This window comes from Leuciscus leuciscus (genome assembly GCF_965113295.1).
Source record: "Leuciscus leuciscus genome assembly, chromosome: 15".
Lineage (NCBI taxonomy): Eukaryota > Metazoa > Chordata > Actinopteri > Cypriniformes > Leuciscidae > Leuciscus > Leuciscus leuciscus.
Window position 1 is genome coordinate 20,269,922 of NC_138739.1, and position 15,538 is coordinate 20,285,459.

Consider the following 15,538-nt stretch of genomic DNA (forward strand, 5'->3'; position numbering starts at 1 on the left):
CGCTCCGCTCCGTATCCAATAAACTGGCTCCTAAATTCATTGGCCCGTTTTCTGTCACCAAAATTGTTAGTCTGGTGGCAGTCCGCCTCAACCTCCCTCCAGTGTACAGGAGAATTCATCCGGTATTCCACGTGTCCAAAATTAAACCCGTTTTTTTTTCCCGCATTAATCCGCCTGCCCCGGTTCCCCCACCGCCGCGACTCGTAGATGGGGAACCATCCTATTCGGTCCGTCGCATTATGGACTCTAGGCGGAGGGGACGCGGATTCCAGTACCTGGTGGACTGGGAAGGTTACGGTCCGGAGGAGAGAAGTTGGGTTCCGGCTCGTGACATCCTGGATCACTCTCTTATCGATGATTACAATCGACAGGTAAGGGAGTCTGGGAACGCCGTGAGGCGTTCCTAGAGGAGGGGGTACTGTCACGGTTGTTGAATGCATTGTTTCCTTCTTGCCTTGTGTCGTTGTTGTTTATGTGTGAGTGGGCGTTGTCCCGCTCACGTGTCTGTCAGCGCTCCAGCTGATCATCATCATCATCAATCTCTGTTCACAGCTGCTATTCATTTCCATTCCCTATATATACTCACACCATTCTCTGTTCCAGTGTCGGATTGTTTGTTGAGGTCCTGTGTTTGCCGTGTCTGTGTTTCCCGTGGAGTTGCCGTGTCTTTGTTCGCCTGCCGTGTCTTCCTGCCGTTCCTGTTCTTTGTCATTGGACTCACCGCACTCCAGCACCGGAATCGGGATTCATCACCGTCACAGCACCAGCGCACCACAGACCATCAAGTCCCTGCACGAGCCTGAGTCGCCGCCCTCCGTTGTTCTGAACTGTTTGTCTGACCCTTTTGAGCTTAATAAACACTTTTGAGAACCTGCAACTGTTTCCAGTTTTGTCCGATCATGACAGATAGCTGGCGTGTTGAATTGTGCAAAATTGAACTTTACATAACAAAATACATGTTTAACAGCTGGTAGGCCTAACGTTAATCTGCATCCAGGAACTTTTTTTAGAACTAGATTTACCCTCTGTCTAAACTATTTTACCATGTTCACCGGGAACTTTACCTGCACTTTTTTTTTTTCGCCTTTGTTTTGTTTTTATATTCTCTACCTATGTTTACTGATGTCTTTATTTTGTATCTGTGTGTGTCGTACACACTGTGTTGTATGTGTGTGTTATTTTGTGTCTGCAATGCAGTTGTGAGGTGTTGTTTGAGTGTATTTTACTCTGTTTATCTGTAATCAAGACATTTTAAAAAACATGTATCAATGCAACCTGTTTTTAGCTTTGCCTTATAGTTATAACTAGCTTGTTAGCGAATCAAAAAATATATATTTTAAACTTTACCAATATCGATATGCTAGCTTGATAGTGAGTACTAAAATACATCTTATTTGTTTATATTCATAATGAAAAAGTTAGATTTTTTTTTATTACATGTGATTCTGACATGATGTCACTACATGCACTGCGCTCCTTCCTCTCCACTCGTCTCAGGCAGAGCCATAGAGAGAAAGAGTTGTGACACTCTTTGATGTCGCCGCTATGGCTGTCACGTGGTTTATGTAAGCCCCAATAGTTCCAAAACATACGCTGGCTGTCATGTTCTTCTATGGGACAGACAGCAGCGATTGCATTATTGAACGGTAAATATAAAATAAAACACACACCCAAGTACTTTTTCAGCTGTTATTGCATTATTGCATTTTGTTAATGTCAGTTTTGCATTTGGAGACAAGTTTTAGGCTATATTTTTGGAGGGAAAAGCTTAGTGTTCATGTTCGCATGGGTAGTAGCACTGGCTTTAGCGGCTCTAACTTAACTTTTCCATATCATTCATCTGATGATGGACGTCTCATGATATTTATTTTAGCACAACTGGGCTGTATTAGGCTATTGATTCCCGTGATTTTGCTTATAAATTTTGATTCAGCCATTAGCCTACCTTTGTGATCACGCAAAGAGGTCTGCCGTGGCGGTCCGTTCAGAATTCGCTTAGCTCACTTCTTCTGATGAAAGTGGCCACCCCCAGGACCACAATGTGAAACATTATCATGTTAAGACTAAGAATATTATTTTAATATTAAGCCATACACATTATCAAAACTATAACAGATTAAAAACGAATTTAAGCATTGCTGATACAAATGAAGGTTTTCAAATAAAACATTTTTATTAAACAATGACAGACAACAAAAATGTGTGCTTGTGTGAGTGTGTGTGAACAAGAAAAACAAAAACCAGGGGCAGGTGATCCATGAAACAGACAGGACTGGTGATGGCCATAACAATCCTAGAGGTCCAACATTGTTCTCACAAGCCGCTTCACTCAAGACAATAAAACATAATGAAAAGTTAGTATATCCCAAAAAATGTAATTAAATAAAAGTTGCTATAAATGCTGGTCTGAAGTCGCGCTAGCTAACTATAGCTAGCAGGCAGTGCTTGAAAATTGGTTGAAACAACCAACATAAAATATAAATAATTACGCTGTGCATATACAAATGAAGACCAGTATAAGCATCGCAAAGGGCCTCTGATACAAAATAGACAGTTGACAATTCAAAAGAGGTCGATATTTCAACAACTTAACTCTGGAACAACTCGACGCGCAGCAATGTAAGTGAATGGTGTCCAACGCCAAAATGACAGTGTTTGGAACTATTCCGATCTTCAAATCCCGGAAGTAGGCGGTTAAAAGCGCCGCCATTATTTACAACGGAGGTCTATGGGAGTGTCGCAACTCTTTCTCTCTATGGCTCTGGTCTCAGGTAAATAATGCATCTTCCAGCTCAGCGGTCGGAGTCACACGTTCATGTGTTTTGGGGGCGTGGCTTTGGAAGGAGCCCAGAAGGGAGGGGGTGGAGTGAATGGAAATAATGAGCTGTCTTTAAAACAGTCGTGAGAGGTCTACATACACTCGATTTTTATACTTTCTTTTTCAGAGTACTTACATTTTAATTATGTATTGATATATACATAAAGTTTAAACAAATTTGAAAAAGAAGTTTTTAGACCATTCCTACCTACCCCACCTTTAACTTCACTGATAAAAAGCTTTATTGGCTGCTGTCCCTTTAAAACCAGCCGCTGCTGACAAACGCGGATCTCACACACATCTCATTCTCTCACAACTCTTTGCCTTCATTTAAGACTTTATTTAACTAATTTGACAGACTGCTCAGTCTGCTCTTATGAGGATAGTCGACAAAACGGACATTTCGGCATAATTGCGTGTGTTAGTGTTCGTTCAACTTCAAGCCAAAAGAGTCAATTTGTCTCGGCTTGAATGGTTTAAAATCATTTGAATGAATTAAAGCGCATCATATAATGTAACACCAGCCAAAAGATGATGGAAAAAAACGGATGCTGCGTTAATTGCGTTAAATATTTACCACCGAGGGCGCTATCTTGCACCCAGCGCAATTGACTCTGTACACCGACGCATGTATCATTACTATTTTGCACCCGCGCAAAGCCGACTTTTCCCTCCACAGACGCACGTCGGTTAACTAAGAAATACACTTGCGCTCCCCGGCATTGGCGCAAAAAGTGGGTATGCGCTATATGCGGCGGATAGGGGCGCAGCACCAGGGGGGCGCTAAAGCGATGGTAATTATTATTATTATTATTTAAATCTATAGCCTATGTAGCTGCTGTTGTGCGTTTCTAAATAATTTCTGCATTTCCTCAATGTTATAACTTTTTAGAGGACTAACAGGCTAGAGTAGGATTTTCATATTCCATCATAGAATTTTGACATAGAGAGCAGTAATATCGCAAGCAGGCGGGGGCGCCGTGAGCGCTGAGCGAGCAGGTACGAGTCGAAAAAGAAAGAGGGAAAAGGAGATGGAGATATGTCAATTGATGCGCCAGCAGCTAAATAAGTGGATGGTCAAAGGCAACAGGTAGGATTTAAAGTGTGACGTCCACGCATGTAGGCTAGGAGATGCCCGGTGGGCCGACGTGCTTTTTGGTAGGGCTGCAACGATTCATCGATTTACTCGATTACAAAAATTCCTCGAGGCAAAAACTCTGCCTCGAAGCCTCGTTAAATTCCTATGACGCGCACTATACGCGCAGGGATCTGATTTCACACGGGCCGTTGTTCAGTGTTCAGGAAGCACAATAGCGCGTGATACATTTTGAATTTAGTTGGGAGAGTAAAGATGTCCATAAAGTTTGGGATCGCTTCCTTCCAGCGTCGCTGAAACAAGATTCTGTCCCCCGCATTTTTTTTTAACCCAGCGCCAATATTTCCGCCCGTGCCGAAGCCTACATTGATGTTCGCTGATTTTAATCCCATACTGTATTTGTAGTGATGTCGTGATGCGGTTTGACTAGATATGATGTTTAGCTTTGATGTTTTAAAGTAGTAAATGTATTCATGTTCAACTGCAAGAGAGTATAGCCTAAAAAAGAACCCCTTCACACACACACACACGCGCACCCTCGTCTCTCTCACGCGCCAGTCAGACCAATTGCGGCAATGCATCACATATGCTCAAACTTTTATGTAGCCACGCAACAATAATTTCAGCATGCATTCACTGTATACACCGGTACGTGATGGAGGAACAAATATTGCATTGCAGTCTTTGCGAGACCTTGTTTGTCACGTCTGCCAAATAGTTACAGACAACAACAAAAAATGAAACTCCCCAGCCTGCTTCTCCAAATCCACTCGTACTTTTGGGGAAGACATAATCGGCTACCAAAGTAATTGAGCATAGAACATTTTCAATTAACAAAAAAATATAATACTACAAAACGTGCTAATATATACCTCAGCTAGCCTAAGTGAGAAACAAAATGCTGTTCTTTTTAACATATTTGCAATAAAACATTCCCCTTTTTAAAGCTACACTTATTTTTTTATAAATTGTATACATTGTGTACCTGTTTGGCTTGATATTTTATATTCATTTAATTTATTTTTGTTCTCCGGTGGGTAATTTGCAGAAGGTGCAATCCTTTTTTTGTAATGTTGCATTAAGAAGACAAAACTAAGGCCAAATGGCCTTTACTATTTAAGTTTGTATTCATAGTTTTACATGTTATACATGTTTTACAGTATAAAGTTGACTTAACTGTATTGTTATATAATTGTTGGCACTGGTACTTATAAACACTAAATGGGTAAAAAGTACAATAAATAGGCTTAGTTTTGGAGCCAAATGTTGGAGTTGGAATAAATAGCTCTTTTTTTTCTTTCTTTTTTTGAGAAATAAAAGCCAAATGCTTGATTATTTTACAGCCACATCATTTTCGTTATGCATTATTTGTTTTGGTTGTTTAAAAACACACTAATTTTTTTTTATCCGATTACTCGATTAATCGATCGATAAAGTGCTAGATTAATCGATTACAAAAAGAATCGATAGCTGCAGCCCTACTTTTTGGGCCAATACATCTAATAGGCTATTTTTTTTTGTCTTTGTCTTAACGGCCCACAAAACTCGTACATCGGCGGCCCATTCGTTTTGTTTTGCTCAATTGGCGGCGCTGGGTTAGTGCCGTTGTAATACATTGGTCAAAAAAAGAAAGAAATAAAGTCAGCATTAGTTTTTTTTTTTTTTTTACATTTTTCATTAAACACGTAGGTCACACGTAGATCAGCGGCACATTGGTTCTTTTCTTGATTGACACTGGGCTGGCCCAATCACATCTGTAATGTATAGAAATTAGTACAAAACTAATAATGAAAGGTTCCTTTATTTTTCAGTGCATTTGTTTTTACAATATATGGCTATTATTACTATAATGGGACTAATATTATAACTATTATTATGTAGTAGTGTAATGTAGACAGACACTGTTACTAAAAAAGGTTTGAATTTTTCTGGTAACACTTTATATTACGACCCGCAAACAACTGCGTAAGTAAACCGAAATTACGGTGTACGTTTCTGTAATTATAGTGTACTTCCGTGTAGGTATAAGGGAACAATATGTTACGTTTTGGGTAATAAAGGGGTAACAAGCAGATATACAACCTGCAAAGAACTTCGAAATTACGGTGTATGTTTCTGTAATTATAGTGTACCTTCGTGTAGGTATAAAGGAACAATATGTTACGTTTTGGGTAATAAAGGGGTACAACCAGATATACAAGCAAATTATTTATAATGTAATTATTTTAAAACTAACAGGTACCTATTCTGTTAATATATTCCAGGCAAAAATTGTACGTCTGTTGTATATAAACGTTTTTATCACATTTCTGGCAAAATATGTTCTTATGCAATGTAGTTACAGGGTAATTTTGACACCTGTGGGTTGTAATATATATATATATATATATGGCTGTATGTAAGCACAGTATGATAAAAATTTAATATGAAACAATTTTATAACAGCTGATTTCGAAAAACATTGGCAATGCTATTTATTGGCTTTTCTTACTAAACTACTTAACGTTAAGCCAAAAAAAATATATAGTTTCTGCTATGATTTTAATTTAGAACGTACCATGTAGTACTTAGTACTTACCTTATCACATTGTATTGCAATGACACTTAAATGTCAGGGCAAATATACTGTGTAATTAAAAGTTTTTTTTTTTTTTTTTTTTTTTTTTTATAAGAGTACCTTTCTCTGTAATTACTGTGCAAATAGTGTTGTTTCGTATTGTTACATAGTAAGTAGTGTTTGTTACCCCCTTGTTCTGTGTAGTTACAAGGTAAGTGTAACTCCTGTGGGCTGTAAATTAAAGTGGCGCTTGTTACGCCCTTGTTCTGTGTAGTTACAGGATAAGTGCAGTAAATATACAATAAAGGATCCCATTTAATTTCTGACTTTTATTTTACAAAAAAATGTCAAAACACTTTTTCATCTTAATAAAACATTGTCTTTTCTACAGTAGGCTATACACTGTAAAACTTTTCACTGTAAATTTACAGTAAAATACTGGCAGCTGGGTTGCCAGCCACATACTGTATTTTTACAGAACTAGTACTGTAAACAGAATTTACAGTATTGTACTGTAAAACGTTGTACTGTAAATTTACAGTAAAATACTGGCAGCTGGGTTGCCAGCCACATACTGTATTTTTACAGCACTAGTACAGTAAACAGCATTTACAGTACTCCACTGTAATTACCAAATACAGTACATACCACATAATTTTACAATATTAAACTTGTCTACAGCAATAAATTGTATAGTAGTCACACTATGAAAAAGAAAACAACATTTTCTGGGTTTTAAAACATTTATTTTGGTTAAAAGCAAAGATCAGAAAATTGCCTTCTGTGAACATGTTGGCTGAATTTTTTTTAAACATAAAATGCAATTTTAACACTTAACAACAAACAGGTAACACTTAGCACTTAATTAAAGGGATAATTCACCCAAAAATTAAAATTAGCTCATGATTTACTCACCCTCAAGTCATCCTAGGTCTACATTACATTCTTCTTTCAGACGAATACAATCGGAGTTATATTAAAAAATGTCCTGGCTCTTCCAAGCTTTATAATGGCAGTGAATTGTTTCTGTTTTGAAGTCCATACAAGTGCAAACGAAATCCCATTCAAAGTCTTCAAGTTTTCGCAGAAGTGAGGACACCTGTAGGCTTACAGTGTTCTTTTTTTGCACAACTTGGCCAGTTTTCTTTGAAGTTACTTGTCCTTTCTTTGTTTTTGATCCACGTTCAGGATTGATGTCAAGAAATCGTCTAAAAGGCAGAAAAGAAAGGGAAAAAAAAAACAATGAAATATTATGGACTGAGTTTATATATTTTGACAAAGAGAGACAGCACAAAAGATGTGTAAATAAAAACCAGATATCGGTTTTGACGACTAAACTGTTTGGATAAAACTGAACAACATGAAAAAAAATGCAATGTTGGATGTTGTGATCAATAACTGATATTTTTTCTGCCCTGGTTAAAATACATCAACTCAATGTGTCTGTTTACATGCGCACTGTCAACTAACTAAACTTTTGGAAGTGGGGTTGCCAGATTTAAAGTTTTATTCTACAACTTTTAATATCATCCCCTCATCAGGTCCCATCAGAATATCAGTGGAAAGGCAGCCATAGACTCTGTTTATGTAGAGCACACATTGCCAGAATCCAGCCCAAACCTTTGTGACAGACATAATTTAACTTTAATTGCAAGCCTTGCAATGTTTATTGCATGCATGACTACATGATAATGTTAAACATGAAATTTACCAGACTAAAATGCATGTTTGCACCCAAAAATGAAAATTCTGTCATTATTGCTCATCCTTAAGACTTTTGTTCATCTTCGGAACACAAATTAAGATATTTTTTATGAAATCTGGGAGGTTTCTGTCCCTCCATTGACATCAATGTCATTGCAACTGTCAAAGCCCAGAAAGGTGGTAAAAACATTGGTAAATAGTACATATAACTACAGTGGTTCAACCTTAATATTATGAAGTGACGAGAATACTTTTTGTGTGCAAAATAACCCCAAAATAACGACATTGTTGAACAATCTCTTCTTTTACATGTCATTCTCCTACACTGTTTTGTGAGGATGAGTGGGCCGGAGTGTATTAAAGGATAACTCTTGCCAAAATGCAACCTAGGGTCTTTTTGTTAATCTACCCGAGGCAAACCTTCGTTTAAAAGCATAATTAGGATGGAAACGCCACTTTTAAGTTTGACCGTATTTTCGTTTTCGGTCAAATTGCCTTTTGAATGGGAGTGCTTGTGGCACGACTATGATAGCATCAAAAATCGCTATTTTTTAAAACACTAAGAAGGCTCGACACAACATGAAACTGTGCTCTCAGTATCACCAGAGACTCTACACATGAACTCCAGCATTGAGAACATTGTTTGTGTACACAGAGTTTACTAAAAAGAAAGATTTTGAACAACTCACGGAAACTGTGTCCGCCTGCATTTTGACAGTCAAAAATAGTCGATCTAATAACTTTATTCTAGAGCTGCTGTAAAGCCAAAACAATCTATGTTACTGTAATTTCCTATTATCACTGTAAAGCTGCTTTGAAACAATCTATATTGTTAAAAGCACTATATAAATGAAGGTGACTTGACACTGTTTACACTACGTCAACAGCGTAGGAGAATGACGTGAAAGAGTAGAGATGATTGTTGAATAATGTCGTTATTTTGGGTTTTTTTGTGCACAAAAGGTATTCTCATCGCTTCATAATATTAAGGTTGCACCACTGTAGTTACATGGATTATTTAAACAATGTTTTTACTAGCTTTCTGGGCCTTGAAAGTTACAAAGATGTTTCTGTCTATGGCTGGTTCAGAAACCTCTCAGATTTCATCAAAAATATCTTCATTTGTGTTCTGAAGATGAACGAAGGTCTTACAGGTTTGGAACAACATGAGGGTGAGTAATTAATGACAGAATTTTCACTAATCCTTCAACTGAAAACAACTTGCACTGGCATATCTGAAATATGTGACTGTCACTGTTTTGTCTCAAGATGCACACCAGTAATGTTTTTTATTTTTTTATTAGACATTTTTATAAAAGCTGCTTAAATACCCTAATTTTATTAAGGCCTAGACCTGTCTTAAGCTAAGCCCAGTATGGAAACCAGGGCCATATTGTTCATACCAGTAGTCAACATAATAAATACTGTCAAGACAAGTCACAATTCAGTCTAATATTTATATGAATGGCAAATATGCTAATGACTAACCTCTGAACAAACTCAAGGTGCTGCCTCTTCCTGGTACTGCAAGCTGAAGTTATAGGAGGAGGCAAACAGCGCTGCCAGGCCAGTGATGAAGTTAGGCTGTGATCCTTTCCACACACACCTTGACCTTCCAAACGTAATGTCCAGCACTGGTTGCTTAGAGATTGACCTGTAATTGAAAAAATAATAATAAAATGAATTAATAAATAATATTAATAATTAAAATAACTATTGTGGGTTCCACTGTGGTTCGATGTAGTTGTCTATCTATTCATAGTTCTATAAATTAAAATTTTCACCTAAAAATTTAAATTGATTAGGGTTAGAACGTTAAAACGCACTGCCATATTATTTTGCTTGTTTTAAGCATAAACTCACTAAATTTTGACATTTTCTTTCAGAAAACAAGACAATTTTTACTTGTCTATTAAATGCTTCTTCATGTAAGAATTTTATATATCTGGACTGGAAACAAGAAAAAAACACTAATTAAGAAAAATATATTTTGCAGTGCAGTGAGTAAATGATGGCTTTTCATTTTAGGTTTAAACTACCCCTTTAATGTTTACATACCAGGAAATAAGGCGTGGACTCTCTGGCAAGTGTAGATTGCTGGACATCAGCTATGCAAATTCCTGAAACAATTTTTAAAAAGGACAGCACAGCCATGATCAATAGAACCAAAACATAAAAAAATTACAGATTAATGAGATTGGTTGAATAATCTCTACTTATCTGCTTGAAGGATAACAGTAACACCGTCTAACTTCTCTTTGAATTGTTAGTTGTAGGACCATGGCATGGCAATCAGGAATACTACATTTGAAAACAGCATTAGGAACATGGATTTTCTTGTGCTAGCAAAATTATGACAACGATTCAAAAGCACGATCACAGAACTGACAGCATTTGATAGCATTTTTTTTTTTTTTACCACATAGGCTAGACTATAACTGTAACACTACTTAAAAGTACTTACATTAGCACTGGACCGTCATCAGATTACAAAGCCTGAAACGAAAAATATATATATCAAAAGCAGGTCATGCAAATAACATGGTATATGTTGCCTATTATGTGAAATATCGAAGTTAACGTTAACGTTACTTGGTAAACAGGTGGAACAGAGTGAATTGTTTGCGCGGCCGCGGTAGAAAACCAAAATCAAACCAAATAAGCATTCGTGAAATCAACGTAAGTTAGAAATGCGAACGCAATATATATATATATATATATTGGCTTACCGTATCACTCAGTTGAACAATTTTCCATCTTCTCAAACTCTAAATCCCACTAATCGTCACAGGCGCAGGTTATTCAGATGACAAATTCTTCCATCCGTCTTCATGTAAAGTTAATGTCTCCCATTTTCTGCTGCGTCACAGGCAACTAATGTTTGAAACACGAACCGAAGCTCACAAAAGCTTAAAAAATGCTCACAGATTCGCAGACACTGTTTATCTTGATAACAGGAATGATTATTCTGTTCAGTTGAATCCCGCTGACAAATCAAGTTTGCCTGTCTGCTCGCGTCACATTTGAACTGAATTGAGCGCGAAAGAAATCAATCCCACAATGCAGTGCTTTTACAGTATGATACTGTATTACGAATTTATCGGGTTGAAAACAGAAATGTGCTGTATATTTACAGCTGTTCTGTAAAAGATACAGCCGAATACTGTATTATGGAAATACAGTACAATTCTGTAGGAAATTCGCTGTAAATTTACAGTAAAGTTTTACAGTGTACTCAAACAACAAAGTAACACATTTTGGTGAAGTTTGGGTCAGATCATGGGGGGGTTGTGATATTTTATAGTGATAATGACTGTAGTGCAGCAGAAAATGTTTTTAAAAAAGGCATAGTTGTTCTGACAGCAACAAAAAACAAAAAAGCATGAAACACAATTACTATTATTTTACATTATACATTATAAATAATTTGCTTGTATATTTGTACCCCTTTATTACCCAAAACTTAACATATTGTTCCCTTATACCAACATGGAGGTACACTATAATTACAGAAACGTACACCGTAATTCCGGTTTACTTACGAAGTTCTTTGCAGGTTGTATATCTGCTTGTTACCCCTTTATTACCCAAAACTTAACATATTGTTCCCTTATACCTACATGGAAGTACACTATAATTACAGAAACGTACACCGTAATTTCGGTTTACTTACGCAGTTGTTTGCGGGTCGTAATATAAAGTGTTAAATTTTTCTTTGTTTAATTTGCACACTGAATATGGGTTGGAGCTTTTAATTTTGAACTCTCAAAGTACACCAGATTGATGAATTCAACATTAATTAAAGCTGCAAGCAGCATTTATCGGGGTTCAAGCAGTTAAGGCCTTTAAGCACACAAGCATCAAAAGACATTACGTATTATTTAGCAAGCATTTAACAACTGCCATCATAGATTTTTTACATAGTCAATTTACAGCCAATACAGGCAGTTTACCATAGGAAATATATGATTTTAAAGCGTTTTTACAGTTATAGCACCTTTTTGCCTGGAGTCTTCTTACAGTCTTGCCTGATCTCCACCACTTTTATTTGTAGTACTCAAAGTGTGCCCATATATATGTGTCAAATTTGTTGTAAATATGTCATTTTGATAAGGAGTTTAGACAATTATATTCAGTGGCGTAATGAGCCAACACCGGGCCCTTAAATAGGATTATAAAGGCGGGCCCCTTGATGACACAACTGATGACATTGATGACACAATGTCCGCAAGTAGGCTACCATGAATAGGGCAGGATATGATCATACACAGCATATAAGAGATGAGATGACTAACAAAATCAGGAGGAGCTTACGCTCACCAAAAACAAAACAAAACAAAAAACACAAAAAAAAAAACACTGGTGACAGCGCACCATAACACATTGTTAGGCCTAGGTCCAAAATCAATACATAAAAAAGATGTTCTCTTACATTATAGCGGGATTTTCCGTGCTTTCCTATGTGCAACTGCAAAGTTGTCGATTAGATCAGGATTGTGCGCACGGGGATTCTCAATTGACCCTTCGCAGGGAGTTTGACTGACAGGCGATCTGACTAATCATAATCCGCCATTTTGTCCCACAAAGCAGTCAGGAGAGTTAGTAGATTAATTTTGGAGGATTTACATTTGAAAAACAAAGTGTACTGACGTCTTAGCACTTTAAAACAACATTCCTTTTATGTTCATTCATGTTTATTTTAATGCTATAAATTAACTAGAAGGAAGAGATGATCGGTTCACGAGCAGCTTTAACTGAGCCTCGAGTCTACAGCGATCTGTCAGACACATTAAAGAGTCACAAAACGGTATTTATTGTTTAAATGTCTCTAAAAAATTACTACATTTGAAAGGTGAGACTTTTGGCACCATTTACCAGTACCAGCTCAACTCAACTTGACTCGACTCGACTCGACTCGCTTTTCGCTCCGTTTTCCATTGCAGATAGTACCTCCACAATAGTACTTGGTCGTCATAGCGACGCCGCAGGAAACTGCCGTGACTTAATCTTCTACGCGAGATACATCCGCTGCCACACACAATGGACAATGGAGGAAATCGAGTGTATGCTGTTTTTGGATGTTTTTGTTTTTGCTGTTTTTTATTCAGGATACTCCGTCTGGCGCGTACAATGATGCGCCAGACGGAATAGTGCGCCAGACAGTGAATAGTGACGATTCTCTCTGACCAATCAGCAGTCTGCCGTGTTTTCACGTCACATTTTAGTATCGCCTCAGCTTGCCCCAGCTCGCTTAGAACCTCGCCGAAAAAACAGGTACAACTTTTACACAGTGGAAAACCAAACAAAGCCGAGTCGAGTCGAGCCGAGCCGAGCTGGTACTGTGTAGTGGAAAAGCGCCATTTGTTTCATATCAAAAGTACTTGTCTGTCAGCGCGCAGTCTCCTCTCTGATCCGCAATGTATTTTTCACTGCGTGAGAACTGGTGTGGTGTGAGAGTGTGACAAGCGTCGCTTGTCAGACATAGCAACAGTAACTAAAGTGGGCGGGTTTGGTATTGTTGGACTCGGCAAGGATTCAGGAGTCTTAGGAGGTCACTCCTGTGAAAAAACACTGGCTTGAAACTTCTCAGGCTCCTTCAAGGCATTGTGCCAATACTGAGTTTTTTGAGATACACCAATGTTCTCATAGACTATCATGGCACCCTGGACAAAGACACTGCGTGCCAATTTTCAGTAGACTAACAGTTGGGTGCGCTTATAGCTATTTTCATGATTTTTTTTCACTGTTATAGCGCCACCAAGTGGCCAATTGTCACGATTTTTTTCATGTCAACTCAGATTGAGCTTATGAACATGTGTCCCAAGTTTAGCGAAAATATCTCTTTCCGCTCACAAGTTATAACCATTGTATATTGCCACCAAGTGGCCAATTGTCATGATTTTTTTTCACGTGACCTCAGAATGAGCTCATGAACATGTGTCCCAAGTTTTGCAAAAATATCTCTTTCCGTTCACAAGTTATAACCATTTTATAGTGCCACCAAGTGGCCAATTGTTGCTATTTTTTTCAAGTGATCTCAGGTTGAGCTCAGGAAGATGTATCCCAAGTTTAGCAAAAAAAATCTCTTTCCGTTCACAATTTATAACCATTTTAGTAAAAGTGGCCCTGGTGCCATCAAATATTTTGGTTGCCCTTATCGACCGTTAATTGAAATTTTGAATTTTTTGGATGATTATTGATTGTCAGACTCCAAAGAATATTCTTGCAGTGGTTTGGTTCCGATCAGGCCAAAAACCTAGGAGAAGTTCGCAAAAATAGGTTTTTCAAAAAAAATTAATTTACTCGAAATTGGCGCCTGAAGGGCGAGCAAATCGGAGATAGCCATTTTGCCCGCCTTGAGCCAAGGATTCCAACGATATGAGACACTTGATCCTGGGACAAACGGTCTAAGAGTTATGAGCGATTTTGAACTTTTGGTTGCTGTAACGCCACCTATGGGCCAATCGGGGTCATACTCTGATAGGTTGTCCCCAAATTGAGGCCTACCATCTGGCCAGGTTTCAAGTCTCTAGGCCTTACGGTTTGTCCTGCACGATGCGTTTTACAAATCCTTACAATTACAATAGGGTTTCAGCATTTCATGCTTGAACCCCTAATAAGAATGAAGGCTTTTTGCCAGTTATAGCGCCACCTATGGTCCGATCTCCATGAAACTCTGCATGCTTCCTCACCATGTTCTGACACATATGCTCATTAATTTTTGTGAAGTTCTGAGTTTTCCTTTGGGATTTATAGGCTTTTGAGTGTATTTTGCCACGCCCCTTTTCTAAATGACCCCGTTACAGCCACCCAAATGCCAAAGTTCAACTTTTTTCGATAATTATTGATCTAGAGAGTCCAGAGAATTGTTCTAGACTGGTTTGGTTCCGATCGGGCGAAAAACCAGGGACTAGTTCGCAAAAGTAGGTTTTGGACAAAATTCGACATAGCAGAAAATTTTCCCTGCCTACATCCAAATCGGAGATAGCCATTTTGCCCGCCTTGAGCCAAGGATTCCAACGATATGAGACACTTGATCCTGGGACAAACGGTCTAAGAGTTATGAGCGATTTTGAACTTTTGGTTGCTGTAGCGCCACCTATGGGCCAATCGGGGTCATACTCTGATAGGTTGTCCCCAAATTGAGGCCTACCATCTGGCCAGGTTTCAAGTCCCTAGGCCTTACGGTTTGTCCTGCACGATGCGTTTTACAAATCCTTACAATTACAATAGGGTTTCAGCATTTCATGCTTGAACCCCTAAAAAGCACAAAATTTTATGACAATTTTGTACTTATTTCATCTGTTCACTATCACTTGTTCCTCACTCATTAGGCTACATGGCACAGTTATTTATTTCTTTG

General features: G+C 38.0%; 1 protein-coding gene and 2 long non-coding RNA genes across 3 annotated transcripts in view; 1 reads left to right on the plus strand and 2 right to left on the minus strand.

Annotated features, from left to right (window-relative positions):
- Nucleotides 1–15,538, plus strand: part of LOC309475585 (uncharacterized protein) — a 518,877-nt gene that overhangs the window by 255,855 nt on the left and 247,484 nt on the right. The gene's annotated exons all lie outside the window — the stretch shown is intronic.
- Nucleotides 1–15,538, minus strand: part of LOC309475704 — a 164,250-nt gene that overhangs the window by 29,985 nt on the left and 118,727 nt on the right. The window lies entirely within an intron of this gene.
- Nucleotides 2,872–6,714, minus strand: LOC309475724. The gene is made up of 2 exons (XR_014197814.1): nt 5,262–6,714; nt 2,872–5,199 (listed from the first exon to the last, which is right to left on the minus strand). It is a non-coding gene; the product is annotated as an uncharacterized lncRNA (long non-coding RNA).